This window comes from Aegilops tauschii, chromosome 3 (genome assembly GCF_002575655.3).
Source record: "Aegilops tauschii subsp. strangulata cultivar AL8/78 chromosome 3, Aet v6.0, whole genome shotgun sequence".
In the NCBI taxonomy this organism is placed as follows: domain Eukaryota; kingdom Viridiplantae; phylum Streptophyta; class Magnoliopsida; order Poales; family Poaceae; genus Aegilops; species Aegilops tauschii.
This window is the reverse complement of record NC_053037.3, coordinates 512,024,970-512,041,032: the sequence shown is the minus strand read 5'-3', so window position 1 is coordinate 512,041,032 and position 16,063 is coordinate 512,024,970.

Below are 16,063 nucleotides of genomic sequence, written 5' to 3'. Positions count from 1 at the left end.
CGAGGAAGGTGTTGAACTGGGTTTCGTGTTTGTCATTCCTGTACTGAATCCATGTTGGGAGGATACGTACATGACACCTAAAAGCAATCGCTGCCTTTGATACTAACGTGGCTGACTCTGTAGCATCACGTGGCCTTTTTAAACCTGCCTTAAAACGGATCTCCATTCTTGCTCCTCTAGATTAACTAACCCATCAAGCATTATCCCTGGTGTTTGTTTCCTCTTGCGCCTAGGTGCTAGTCCAACAACGAACATAGGAAGTGTTAGTGTACATCAAACTGTGAGACTACATATAAAGAAGCATGCAACTGTAACTTGACTCCAGCAACTACCTTCTTGCCGTTGAAGCTCACAAAGTTCATCTGATCTTGCCAACTCATCTTGTGTCAAGAGTGCTTCAGAAGTAGTGTCAGGTGGCAAGGGAGCTTGGGAACGTGCTGCTAGCTGAGTTGACCAACGAGTAAATCGTGCAGCTGGTGGTACTGTGGAAGGTGTTGCAACAACTAGGGCTGTCTCTGCTTGTTTTGGGGCAGCTATTTGTTTCTGTTTGGCTTGTTCTGCAGCTCGTGTAGCATGGGATACCCTGTCAGTACAATTTTCCGCTGGACTTTGACCTTCTATTGCACCATCAGTACCAGCAGAATCTGCAGGATTCTTCTGCTTCCTTTTCCCTGTCGTTCTGTGTTGCTTCCTCTTTCTCTGTGCCATGTTAAGTCAAGCCGACAAGAAAAATGAATAACAATTTAGTTCTTCAGAACAAATTGATGCATGATACAGATGAACTTGACTTTGATGTTAGACAACCACATGATAGGAGGATGTAATATGTACGAAAAACAGGACGGCATGAGATAACTAGAACTATGATGTGTAAACTAAGCAGAAGACATTTCACTAAATTAGAAGCAATGCAATGGAAGGTAGACACGATATGAAAGATGCTACAAATATCGCTCTGCCAAGTTAACAGTGTCTCATCATAAATGCCGTTTAAACAAATGTGAAGCAGTATAAGAAATAAATCATATGCAAGATGCAAACAACATCACACTCTCAAGTTAAAGGTCTCTCGTCATTAGTGCCATTGCATATTCACAGCATTGCATATTCACAGCTTATGATGTGTAAACTAAGTAGAAGGCATTTCAACAAATTAGAAGCAATGAAAGCTAGACACCATATGAAAGATGCAACGAATATCACTCTACCAAGTTAAAACTGTCTCGTCATAAGTGCCATTTCAACAAATTAGAAGTAGTACAAGCGAGAAAAGAATGCGAGATGTAACCTATATCACACTCCCAAGTCAAACGTGTCTTATGATAAGTGATTGTTGCAGGTTACACAACAGTAGTACTTTGATGTAAGAACATGGTGTGATAGACAGATATTGTATGTTCTAGAAACAGGAACACGTGTCTTAGTCACAAGTATAATGTGTAAAGTAAGCAGATGAAATTCAACAAAATTAGAAGCAATACAAGCTAGACATCATACATAACATGCAACCACATATAACAGTGCCAAGTTAGAGGGAGCACCTGTGATGGTGCACTAGGGGAGACGTGCTCATCACCAACACAGCTACGTTGAGTGTCTATGCATGTGTTGTCTTGGAAATTATCTTGGGGGGATGGAGGAGCAGAATCTGTAGAGGCCCTCCGTTTGGAAGGAGCACCTTCATCCGCTGCCTTGCTAACTTCCTTCCGCTTTATTGATTTTTAATTGGCAAGTAAAACCGACAAGAAAAAGCAATAAAATTCACTCTTCAGAACTCATTCGTGCACGATACTGACAATCACTACTTTGATGTAAGGCAAACACATGATTCCGGGATGGAATAATACGAAAAACAGGATGGCATGGCATATTCACAACTATTTGTGTAAACTAAGAAGAAACCATTTCAACAAACAAGAAGCAATGCAAGCTAGATACCACATGAAAGATGCAACCAATATGACTCTGCTAAGTTAAAAGCGTCCATCATAAATGGCATTTCAACAAATTAGAAGCAGCGCATGCTATAAATCATATGAAAGATGCAACTAATAACACACTGCATATACTAAAGGTGTCTCGCCATATTGATTTATGCGGGATACAAAAAACAATAGTTTTATGTAAGGACATGCTTAATATATAGATGTACTATGTACTAAAAACAGGAAGGCATGTCACATTAACAGGTATAATGTATAAACTAAGCAGAATAGCACATGCAATTTAACCAGATTGGAAGAATTACAATCTAGACACCATATGCAACATGCAACCACATATCACGCTGCCAAGTTAGAGCAAGCACCTGCGATGCTAGTGTAGGGGAAATGCGGTAATCAACTATAGAGCTACGTTCACTATCTTCATCTAGCCTTGCTGTTTCTTGAGAATCATGTGGGGAGGCTGATGCTGCATTCTTTAAATGAGGATCTTTTCTCACAGTAGTCCACTGGCCTGACTGCCTCATCATAAGTGATTGATGAGGGATACACAAGAACATTAGTTTGATGTAAGAACATGGTTAATAGACAGATGTACTAGTATGTACCAAAAACAGGAAGGCATGTCATATTCAAAGGTATAGTGTGTAAGCTAAGCAGATGCAATTTAACCAAATTGGAAGCAATACAAGTTAGACATCCGGCTGGAGTGGTGAGCATGATCATCTAGGACCTGAGAGCCTGGTGGGAGGCGGGCTGCTTCGCCACCATCGTGGCTTTTTAGTTGGCTTCCAGGTAATGCCTGTCTGTGTTGGGCTTGTCACTGGCTCGGCCAGTGCCCTGACTAGCTATTTGTCTTCTGGTGCTCCCGGGATGGTGGTTCATGTAAAAAATATCTTTCCTTATCTTAATAAAGACCGACTTTGGCCTTTTGAATACAAGCTAGACACCATATGCAACATGTAACCACATATGACACCGTGAAGTTAAAGCTAGCACCTGGGATGGTGGTTCACGGTGAGCGAGATCATCAACTCCAGAGCTACGTTTACCGTCTCCATCTGTTGAACATCCAACCTTTAAAGCGAAAACACGTGTCTTGCCTGCCCGCGAAGCAAGCAGGAGCAACTTCTCTCTTTTATTTCGTGCTTCTGTCACGACAGAGTCTGAAATACCCATGCATAAAAACACAATAGTGAGAGTATGGGTGAAGTGTGGGCAGAACTAGTGCATTGTAAAAGTAGAAGATAGCAGGTGGCTGAAAAATAAATGACAGGAGACATATGATAGCTCTATAACATTGCATGTCAAACAAAATTAGATTCTACTCTGTATGATTTTGTAATATATGAGCACGGGGATGGTTGGGAAATGCAGGTACTCCTCCAGCACACCACCACATGTGGTCCTATCAAAATAACAGCCGACTGAAAATAAATAGGTCAATCGATTTTTTTATGAACCGTCCGATCTATAAGGAACGGGCAGATGGCCTTCGTCTACCTCCCGCCAGTCACTGTTGACGATCTTTCTCGAACCGCCAGCGACCACCGGCCCAGACCCCTGCCTCCGCCGCCCCGCCCTCCCCTTGACCCCACACCACCAACGTGCTTGGCAGCGCCCCCAGGCCATCCCTTTAATCCCGGCCGACCTCCAGATCGGGCGCCAGCAGCTCTAGGCCCCACACGCCCCTAAGATAAACACCGAGGCGCTGCTGTCGGTGTCAAAACCGGCGGATCTCGGGTAGGGGGTCCCGAACTGTGCATCTAAGGTCGATGGTAACAGGAGATAGGGGACACGATGTTCACCCAAGTTCGGGCCCTCTCGATGGAGGTAATACCCTACTTCCTGCTTGATTGATCTTGATGAGTATGAGGATTACAAGAGTTGATCTACCACGAGATCGTAATGGCTAAACCCTAGAAGTCTAGCTTGTATGATTATGATTGCCTCTACAGACTAAACCCTCCGGTTTATATAGACACCGGAGGGGCCAAGGCACTACAAAAAAAGGACACATCCATGACATTTTGGGCCAAACGAATTTTTTTCTGTCATACATATGACACTTCTATGATGATAATTGTGACAAAACCCGGTATCATCATAGATGTGGTGGGCTCCTACTTCTATGACAAAAAATGATGACAGAAAATGGGCTTTTCGTCCTGGGCGGGCGGGAGACGCAGCTGCATGACATTCTTTGGGCCGTCCATGACGGAAAAAACCATGGTAGAAGCGAGGGCGAGGAAAATTTCGGGGAGTTCCCTGTTACGGTGGGAGGTCGGGGGCCGAGCGATGCATGTTTCTCTCGTACACGTACGCACGTGTGTGTGAGGCGTTGGCTCTAACTGAACCCGAGCGAGACGTTGGGCTCTAACTGAACCCGAGCGATTACACTGCAGGCTACGCGTTACTGAACCCGAGCGATCGATCGATGGCTGTTAACTGAACCCGATCGAGCGATTCCTTCGCTACTGCTGCTAACTGAAGCCGATCGATGCTGCCTCTGGGATGAACAGTGAGTGTTGCGGGGGGGGGGGGGGGTTGGATGAACAGTGGGCGGTGGTGTTGCCTCTGGATGAATAGGACCCCGTGGTGTGGTGGAGGGCTGGATGAACAGTAGATAGTGGACGGGTGCCCGTGGAGGGGTGGTTGAACATGACCCCGTGGTGTGGAGGGCTGGATGAACAGTAGACGGTGGAGGGGTGCCCGTGGAGGGGTGGTTGAACAGTAGCCGGTGGAGTAGCGCGCGGTGGAGGCTGGATGAACAGGAGCCCGTGGAGGCTGGAGGAGGTCGACGGTAGCCCGTGGAGGCTGGAGGAGGTCGACGGTGGAGATGAACAGTATCCTGTGGAGTCCCGTTTTGCGGTACGCCACACCCCTCCCGATGAACAGGACCCCCGTTTCGACCGTAGGAGGTCCGTTTCATCCGTTTTGCGGTACACCACACCCCTCCCGATCAACAGGACCCCCGTTTCGACCGTAGGAGGTCCGTTTCATCCATTTTGCGGTACGCCACACCCCTCCCGATCAACAGGACCCCCGTTTCGACCGTAGGAGGTCCGTTTCCTCCGTTTTGCGGTACGCCAGACCCCTCCCGATCAACAGGACCCTGCTCCGAACGTAGGAGGTCCGTTTCCTCCGTTGTGCGGTACGCCAGGCCTCGTTTCCATCGCCTGTTCCGTCCAAGTCCTCCCGATGAACACGACCACGCATTCCGTTCCAACCCAGCCGGTTGGCTCCCACGCGTTCCGTTGCCTCCCGATGAACACGACGCATTCCGTTGCCTCCCCATGAACACGACGATGATGCTGTTTCTCCGTTCCGACCCAGCCATGCACACGAGCCCTGGCCGTACGTATGCACGAGTAGGCGTTCAAGACCGCGCCCGTATGTACACATACGTGGCTGTATTTTCTTTCTTGCACCCTGGCCGCTGTACGTATGTGTACATGCTACGTGCGCGCCTCTACTACGACACGTACGCGCCTCTACTACGACACGTGAGCGCCTCTACATCCACCAGTATATATGTACGTACATGTTCGCGATCAGAATGACAACGCTACGTACGCTTCGTCCAGGTGGGTCCCGACTGTCAGGCACTTCCTTGCCTGCGAAGATGTAGCTGGTGGGTCCCAGCAGTCAGGGGGCGAATCATTTTTTTTTTGCCCGGACGCACTTCCTTGCGTGCAAAGATGTAGCTGGTGGGTCCCAGCAGTCAGGGGCAAACATTTTTTTCGCGAAATACGGTGGCCCGTCCAGTGGGTCCCCGCTGTCAGATGGAGGAATAATTATTTTGCACGTAATAAGGAGGCACTTCCTTGCTGTGGCCGTGGACCCAGCTATCAGCCGCTCCACGTATAGTCCACGTCCGATGGAAGCCGTTCCTTGACCACGTTGACCACGCCGCGCCGAGAGCACCAGGGCGGTGGACGACGGCGAGGCCTAGGAAGGGGACGACGCGGAGCCGGGGAAGACGCGACAGTGGATGCCCACGCGTAGAGGAGTACGAGGGTTCACTGGTTCGCTGCGGTGTGAGGCTGCCGTCGCCGCAGAATAACAGATGGTGTGGGTGAGTAGAGGGATGGCCTGGCCAGCGGTGGGAGTAGTAGGGGGCGGTGAGGCCTCCGCCGCATCGCAGCCGGCCACGGGGGCAGGAGCACGAGGCACGACCAGCGCTGGTTTGGGCGGCTGGAGCAAGAAGACCAGAGGTTGAAGAAGCACTACGGCCGTTGGATGGACATCGTACGGTCACTGGAGCTAGAATCGTGCATATTGACTAAGTTGACAAAACCCTCCGTCCCCGTCAACTTAGTAGGCCCACAAGTCAGCCTGCCACAATACTGGGTCACAGCTAAGAGGGGGAGTATTAATTTTTTTTGTGCGTAATAAGGTGGCACTTCCTTGCGTGCGAAGATATAGCTGGTGGGTCCGAGCTGTCAGCGGCGGTAACGTTTTTTTCGCGAAATACAGAGGCCCTTTCGGTGGGTCCCTGATGCCAGGTGGAGGAATCATTATTTTGCGCGTAATAAGGAGGCATTTCCTTGCGTGCGGCCGTGGACCCAGCTGTCGGCCTCAACACGTACAGTCCACTTCAGATGCATGTCGGTCGTTGACCACGTTGACCAGGCCGCGCCGAGAGCACCAGGGCGGTGGACGACGGTGAGGCCTAGGAAGGGAACGACATGGAGGCAGGGAAGACTCGACAGTTGTTTCCCACGCGGAGGGGAGCACGACTGTACGAGGGTTTACTAGTTCGTCTGCCGTCGCCGGAGAATAACCTCAGGTGTGTGTGAGTAGAGGGATGGCTAGGCCAGCAATGGGAGTACGGTGGGGCGGTGAGGCCTGCGCGGCAGCAGAGCCGGCCGCGGGGAGGAGGGAGCAGGCAGTCCCGCCGGCGCTTGTTTGAGCGGCTGGAGCAGGAAGAGCAGAGATTGAAGAAGCACGACGGCCGTTGGATGGCCATCCAACAGTCACTGCTTGTGCATCAACCTATTTTTAGGAAAGCCTCAAATCTGTGGAAAACAGCATACAACCCATTTGCCATTATTTCTAATAATTTACAGCCCATTTGCTAATTATTAAGGTTTTTTTGGAGCCCATATTCTTTTTGTTAGCATTACAACCCATATTGTGGCCACGGTTAAAAATTATACGAAATTTTGCATATTTCGGTGCGGTCCGAACTGTTTTTAATCCCGAAATTTCGTGTCACATTCAAACTGATTTGAAAAATAAATGTATATCAATATAAAATCCAACAAATTCTCCAAGCATAAAAATTAATGTAATTTAAAATCTCGAAATGAAAAAAAAAGATATTTGAAACTAATTGCCGGTTTGATGTGTTTTAAAAATGTACAACCCATTTCTCATTACTGATGGGCCATTTTCTCGGCTAGCCGAATGAAAGCTCTCCTCGTCTTGAAAGATATGCAGCCCAACAGGCCTGACAAAGCGACTTACTTGGCAAATCACAAGAAACTGGGCTGTGGCCGTGGACCCAGCTATCAGCCTCTCCACGTACAGTACTCTTCCCATGGAAGTCGTTCCTTGACCACGTTGACCACGCCGTGCGGAGAGCACCACGGTGGTGGATGACGGCGAGGCCTAGGAAGGGGACGACGCAGAGCCGGGGAAGACGCGGCAGTGGAAGCCCGCGCGGAGAGGAGTACGAGGGTTCAGTGGTTCGGCTGTGGTGTGAGGCTGCCGTCGCCGCAGGGCCTGGCCAGCGGTGGGAATAGTAGGGGGCGGTGAGGCCTCCGCGGCAGCACAGCCGGCCACGGGAGGCAGGAGCATGCGGCACGACCGGCGCTGCTTTGGGCGGCTGGAGCAAGAAGACCAGAGGTTGAAGAAGCACTACGGCCGTTGGATGGACATCGTACGGTCACTGGAGCTAGAATCGTTCATATTGACTAAGTTGACAAAGCCCTTCGTCCCCGTCAACTTAGTAGGCCCACAAGTCAGCCTCCCACCAAGGTGGGTCCCAGCTAGCCGGGGGAGTATTCATTTTTGTGTGCGTAATAAGGAGGCACTTCCGGTGGGTTCGAGCTGACAGCGGGGGGAACGTTTTTTTTGCGAAATACGGTGGCCCGTCAGGTGGGTCCCAGTAGTCAGGGGCAAACGTTTTTTCGCAAAATATGGTGGCCCGTCCAGTGGGTCCCTGCTGTCAATTGGAGGAATCATTATTTTCTGTGTAATAAGGAGGCACTTACTTGCTGCGGCCGTGGACCCAGCTGAGACTCTCCACGTATAGTATACTTCTGATGGAAGTCGTTCCTTAACCACATTGACCTTGCCGCGTTCCGTTGCATGCATGCGTCCATGGGCGAGGTGCGTCCCCATTGTCAGCCTCTCACATACAGTCATCTTCCGATGACTCTTGGTTGTTGACCACACCATGCTGAGCGCACCCAGACTGGAACAACCCGGAGATGGGGAAGACGGGGCAGTGGAGTCGCAGATGGAGAGGAGTGGGAAACTTCACTGGTTCAGGTGCGCGGCAGCACAGCCGCGGTGCCGCCCACGGGAGACAGGAGCAAGAACAGAGGTTGAAGAAGGAGCACGGCTGTTGGATTAACATCCAACGGTCCAGTTGCTAGAATCATTTGTTGATTAAGTTGACAAAGCCGTGCGTACACGTCCGCTTAGTAGGCCCACAAGTTAGTCACCAAATCTGACGGGTCCCAGCTGTCAACGGGATGAATAATTTTTTTCGTAAAACAAGGAGGCACTTCCTTCCATGCGAAGATACAGCCGGTGGGTCCCAGTTGTCAGGTCGAGGAAACATTTTTTCAGCTTAATAAGGAGGAACTTTCCTTGCGTGCGACCATGGACCTCGTGGGTCCCAGTCGTCAGGCTCTCCACGTACAGTCCTCTTCCGATGACTCTCGTTTGTTGACCATGCCGCACCGAACGCAGCGAGGCGGTGGACGACGGCGAGGCCCCAGACGGGAATGACTCGGAGATGGGAAAACACGGCAGTGGAGTCGCAGATTGAGAGGAGGAGAAGGGTTATAACTGGTTCTGTTGCGGCGTGGGGCTGTAGTCTGTGGAGAATAACAGGAGGTGTCGAGGGGTGGAGGGATAGCCTGGCCAGTGGTGGGGTAGCGCTTCACAGCGATGCGTGCTAAGCAGAGCCGCTAGCCGCCGGAGGCCGGACCAGGCGGTCCCGGCGACGCTGGAGGAAGAAGACGAGAGATTGAAGGTGCATGCTGGTCGTTGGATATAAATCCAATGGTTGTGGATGACACAATCATTTGTTGACCAAGTTGACAACGCCCTACGTAGGCTTTGACCTATTGGCCCACATGTCAGCCTGCAAAAATGTGGCATATATTTAACCCATGTTTTCTAGAATGTACAGTCCATTTGCTGGGCTGGGTGAACAAATAATTTCGCGTCAATCAGGCCCATTTATATTTTCTAAGAAATCCCATCCCATTTGCACTTCCATGAAATACACGTATTAGGTGGGCTCGTTATATATATAATGTTATGTTAGAAGGAGCAATTAATATCAAAGAATAAACCGGAGAGGCACATTATATATATAATTAAGAAATTAGCGAGTTATTGCTCAAAATAAAAATGAGCGTGTTATTATTAAATTGGTCCTTAAAATCTTCGCAAGCTTTTGTACGCAATCACCAGGATTTTCCTTGCCTGTGAGTCAAAAACAACCAGGATTTTCCTTGCGAACTTCCGTTAAACATTTACTTTTATAAGTTAATAACACATGGGATGTTTTTATAATGTATATATAAGTCTCTATAAAATATACGATAATAGTAATAATATAAATATATATAATGTGGTTAGAAGGGAAAACATAAATTGGACACAGCATTACTTTTATAAGAGACCTGCGTTTTGTACCCCATAGTAGGCATACTAACAAGTTCACACACAAATACAACAGAAAAGGTAAACATTCATATCAAACTCAGGTTCACAGGACCCGTTCATATTCATAGCCAACATTCACTATCAACAACTCAAAAGATTCATATATACACAAGCTCAGCATATCTATGCATCCAAATGATTGATAGATCGCACGACAATATTCATACATAATTCACAAAAAGATTCAGATATACACATGTTCAGTATGTTTATGCATCCAAATGATTGAGATCACAGCCAATATGATCCATGGACGAACTTTAATTACCTAGGGTACAGACTAGTAAATGGTGTTCAATCGGAGGTACTTCTTGCTAAAATTAGTTCTTGTACGAGTAAACTTTCGAGTACATAAGAGGCAGCACAGACAATCTGAACTTTGCTTGTAGGTTTATCCTCAAATAGTGGCCTCGTGCCGAGGAGGTTTGGGCAACTTGGCCACTACTTTCATCCAACTAGTTTACTGGCTCATCTTGGTCCTGTATCTCGCCAAAATTCTACATTGCAGACGAGAAAGGAGGCGGTTGAGAAAATGAACCACCCAATTTTTTTGTGCAGTTCAACTGAAATGGAGCATCCTTGGCGTGCAGACTGATTAAGTGCCAGATGAATATACGCGTCAACCAACTTGTCTGGTATCTTTAGACTCAATGCCATATAGTTCGCTACCATATGTGCCGATAACCAAAAGGCACAAGTTGGGACCAAAGACTGGACTGCGTTTTTCTGGGCTATGCACCAAGCAATATTTTTGGCGTTCACTCTCCTAATACTTGGAGTTTGACAATTGGTTGACGCCGGTTGATACTCGAATGAATATAAGCACTTCTTGTCAACATTGATGCTTGTCTGAGTGAACTTTGGAGTACATAGCAGCAGCATAAGTACCTGTCCATCTGATCATTTTGTGCAGTTCTACTGAAATCACCCGATGTAATGATTTGCCTGCGAGTTCAGGCTCCAAATTACTCTTTTATGAAATCGGCAAACAGTAGCACAATACCAAATTACCAATACATATGACAGGCACAATAATCAGGATAAAGACCAGTACCAACCTGTGTGAGGTAGCATATCAATTACTATTTCCTTTGACTGGAAGTCGAGATAAGCCAAGCGACTGACAGCAAAGGAAGAAAGCAAGCGGAGATTAGCGACTGACAGGAAAGGACGGAAGCTGTCGAGGCAATGAAGCACCCAAAGTTTTTGTGCAGTTCCACCAAAATCGAGCATCCCTGTTGGCACATATATTGAGAGAGTGAGATTACTGTAATAGTGGGACTAGTTGATGAAACATACACTAACAAATAGAAGCACCCTCATTATCTTAATGGGTAAAGTTAGCAACATAGTAGTCTTGCTTAAAGAGAGGTATTAATTTATTTAATCAGTGCCAATTAGCTCAACTCAACACTCAAAGCATTGCCATTTATCATAGGTTGCAAAACCTTAACGTGCAAAGATAAAGGAGTTTCTCATGACAGTAGCACGATACAAATAGAGATGACAACAAACTAATATGGATGAAGGCCTTAGGCCCGTACCAACCTGAGAAAAAAAGCTTATTCATGTAGTCCCATAAGAGATGATAAAGCACTCACTGGAATCACACAATAGTATATATTTTTGTGCACTTCAAATGTATGGTTGAAATCACTCTTGTTTTCCAGTGCTGAGATTATATCGAAAGATTATCAAGAACTTCCAGCAGAGTTAAAGCACTGGCTGGGATACAGTTCATTGTATTGTCTTGTGTAGTTCCACTAAAATGTATGACTGGCACAACATGATCCCTGTTTGCACAAGTAGGAACAAGGTGAAACCTTCATTAGCTTAGTGAGAAAGGATAGGAAGACATTAGCATATTACTCAAACAGTAGCATCAAATTCATGATGGACAATACGCAAAACATTGCCTCATTGAACCAATGGCAATAAATTGACATGCAAAACAATAGCACTATATGACACTAATAATATTCCCTCCCTGCTCCACCACATGATTCACCTCCATAGACAAACATACACACGTACATGATTCAGCATAGGGTCCTACTAAAGATTTGTTTAACTCCAACAGGAAAATTAGGCAGTAATAAATTAGTGGTACTTAAGTACTCCTAATTAATTAAGTGAGACATCAGAAGTGGAAGGGCTCCCTGGAGGATCTCTCACATGTAAGGTAGTCGTTGCCGGAGCCCTTGAATGGCCTCGATTAAGGCCTCTGGCTTCAGCAAGATCGCCTTGGCACTGTTTATTCTTCTTCTTCTTGCTCTTCATGCTCCGTTTGTCTTTCTCCTCACCAGTTGGTGAAACCAAGTACATGATTGGCCTTCTAATTCAGAATTGGTTTTGTTAGTGAGGGAGTACAAGTGTACTAGTAAACAATAGCATTATTTTCTCATGGCAGTTGGAAAAATTGAGATGAACACATGCATTAAATATCATTCTTACCTAAGGATGGTTATGGCGCCAATATGGATGATGAGGATTGGAACACAGATCTCCCTTTGTGCAGTTCCACCAAAATGAACCAACTGTTCCATTCTGACATTCCAGTTAAACAACACAAAAGTCACTTCTTTTAAGAAGAGTTTTGTGCAGTGCACCAAAAGGTCACAACAGCAACCAGGTGAATTGGATATCCCTGTTTGCACAAAAAGGCACAGAGGAAACAGTTAGAGTCTCAAACAATTACAGGCAAAAACATTTGGCTAAACTTGTCATGGCTTATAACAGTGGCATGGCTTGTTTTTTACCAGGGACATTAGATTAAGAACAGCTAAGGCTGCGTTCGGTTCACAGGTTTGGTGCAGGATTTTCGTAGGAACGCAATTCCTACGGTATTCTTTCCCTTCCAACCGTTCGGAACACGGGAAAGGTGAATAGTGTTTCATAATAAAGCTGGTCTGGTAGTACTGATTCCATAGGATTAGAAACATCCACGCACTGCTCATTTTTGGGCGGAAGCCCGAGGCAGGCGCTCGCTGCCATGCGTTAGACAGGTTACTGTGCTGTGCTGCCGGAATAAAAAATCAACCTATGTGTGGTACGTGAGGTGAGGACAAGAGTAGTCACTGTGCAGCTGAATAAACAAATAGCATCTCATACTGCCAAGCATGCTACTCTAAAAAAACAAATCTGTACATTTCGTAGTCCATCCGAACACATTCTCTTGAGAGTTTCCTCTGGTTCGCTGTTCCATAGTTTTATACCTACATTCCTTTCCTATTCCTCTATTTTCATCAAGACCTATGTTTTCTGCCCCTTTATTCCGAACGGAGCCTAAATATTTGGTATAAGGGCATGGGACAGTGGGTGCACCAGCAGCCAGCACCATGTACGTAAACATGGGCATAAAGTGGTGATTCATAGTTTGTTGCCCCGAGAAACAAACATCCAAGAAACATATCTGGGTTGGTCCCATTTTTGTTCACTCTAGCCACCTACTCCTATGTGTGGATAGCAAATCTAGTCCTGGTCATACCACTGTGTATAGCGTTACCCCTATATTTCCCTTTTCGACCAAGAGACCGGTTGGATGACCAGTCTGTACTACTTTCACCCCCTTTCCTTCCTGTTTGTACGAAGTCCGATGTACATACTAAATTCCCCCACCCCCACTTTATTTCTTATTTGAACCAAGTACTCCCTCCGTCCGAAATTACTTGTCATCAAAATGGATGTGTCTAGAACTAAAATACACCTAGATACATCCATTTCAATGACAAGTATTTTAGGACGGAGGGAGTACAAGATTCGACTCCATGAAGTGCTTTACCTCTAACAATAGAAGAAAAAAATATGTGACGTTGGACCATCCGATCGAGAGGGGCTGAGAGGTAGAAAATGATGCACATGCAGCGACGTAGCGAGCTGGGGAAGTAGAGCTAAGGAGGTTTCGAACGAAGATATACCTGAAGGTCGTCGGGATGTGGATAGGTGGGCGGCGGGAGGCCGGATCCGCCCATAGGCAACGACGAAGGGATCGGAGGACCTCCCGCGCCGGCGCTCGGCGAGAGATAATAGTGCGGCCGGCAGTGGGTCTCCTTCCTCGCTGTCGACGACGGCCTAAATGCTGCCCCTCCTCCCCTTCACCGGCGGAGGGGGATACGTCCGGATCTGTAACCAGCGGTGAGGATAGAAAGCCAGTGTTTTTGAAGGGAGAAAGACAGTGTTACTACCCCTATCTTGTTTAGATCTGGAGAGGATGAGAGTGTGTGAATAGAGCAACCCTAGCAAGCAAGCGCGGAGGCTCCGGCCTATATATACGTAGTGGGGTAGTTTTCCTTTTTCACTCCATCAAAACAATCGTTTAAAATTGTGTACTACTACATGCCAGGTCGCGTTTTTTAGTTGTTGATTGTTTTTTGAGATAGCTACCCGCTTGTTCCAAGTGGTGTTACGGTGTGCCTGGTCGCACTTTGTATCGTTCAAGTCTGGTACTACAAGTCCCTCCATTAAATGAACAACCACCCCCTCGTAAAAATTGTGAACAAGCCCACGGCTAAAATTAGCGGAAACGTGTGTTGCCCCAACATGCATTATTATTTATATTTTCTACTCCCTCCGTTCCTAAATATAAGTCTTTTTTATAAGCCACACCTAAGACAATAATTTTTTTATTAGCAGTGAACCCCACATGTCATAGACACAAAAATTGTGGCAAGATTCCCTTAGGCAAGCCAAAGTGTGTCTAACAATTTGAGCAACTCAGGTTAGGCAAGTGTGGGAAAAATAATGTGGCAACATAAGACAAACATAGTCACAATCCAAACAGCCCCGTAATTTTTTGTGACATGCATGAAAATTTGGTTAGTTAAATTTATAGTCAAAATTTGGCAAGGTGCATCAAATCAACACATGCAAGTATCAAAAGGAAAGTCACGGCATGCATGCATGCGTTGTACTCCCTCCGTTTCCAAATATAAGTCTTTTTAGAGATTGCAACAAGTGACTACATACGAAGCAGAATATGTCTACTCCTACATATGAATTAGCCCATTTGAGATGTGTAAAAAGACTTATATCGAGTGCAGTGCTTTGATGTGTCGCCTCAACTCGTACAAGACCGAGAAATTTGATTACTACAACGCCCTCTCCCTCACGGACTGAGCTCCGTTGCCTTAACTGCACCTGCCTTTGGCTGCATGACAGGAGGGCCAACCACCTGTTGGGCCCACCTGTCATAGATGCAAAGGCAGGAGCAGTAAGTAGAAGCTTTCGCTACACGCTATCCCTCCCGCGCGAGGTGGACGGACATGCAGCAGTGGATTCGATACTGTAGAAGTAGGAGTAACATCATTGTTCGTCTTCTCGAAGAGGCGAAGAGCCAAGCGCAACCCCAACGTGGCAGTTGCGAACGCTCGCGTGGTGCGGTTCCTTGGAGTACTAGCCAGGCTCTTGCATGAGACAAAATTGCTATTGTTTAACAATTAAACTCCATTATCCATTGGTTGATACTCATTCTGCATAGGTCCACGCGCTTAGCACCGTTTCCTCCTGGGGTCACCAATGTTTATTTGCTAATTAATAGCATTGCATGCAATGAACTAGCCATTGCAAGTCATTAAAAGCATGCACACCTCTCATCTCTTATTGGTTGATATGTCAAGAAACAAGAAACAAGGTAGAAGTTAATGCACCGCGCCTAAGTGTTTTGGGACTATTTGGTTTTCGTAAGATGACTTACACACCTAGACGGAGGGAGTAGTATAGCCCTGTAAACCGGAAAGGAGTATTTGCCTTTCTAGAGATTTCAACAAGTGACTAGACTACACCGTGTGCAGTACTCCCTCCCTTCCGGTTTATAGGGCTCAAATCTCAAATCTCATGAACCAAGGCATTTTGCGATCGGAGGAATGTATCTCGTACTTTAGAAAACTACCCTAATTAAACTCATGCATTAATTACGTAGTTCTCTCATTTTCCTCTCCGCCTTGGTCGCGGTGCACAATATTGATCACTCCTATATGACTAGCCTCTCTATCTACATGCGGGACATTTCAAAGCATCCGGGCCCGTGTGCCATCCACCAAATCACAGCGAGGTGCTACAGTCGAGACTCACCTGTCACCCCGGTATGGCCGTCATGACCCGTCATATCACAAAACCCACACCTTTACCAGCAGTGGTAAGGTGGCCTCCAAGTTGGACTGGACAAAGCAACCATCATTTCACCGGAACGCTCGTTCAAGCCCTTTCTT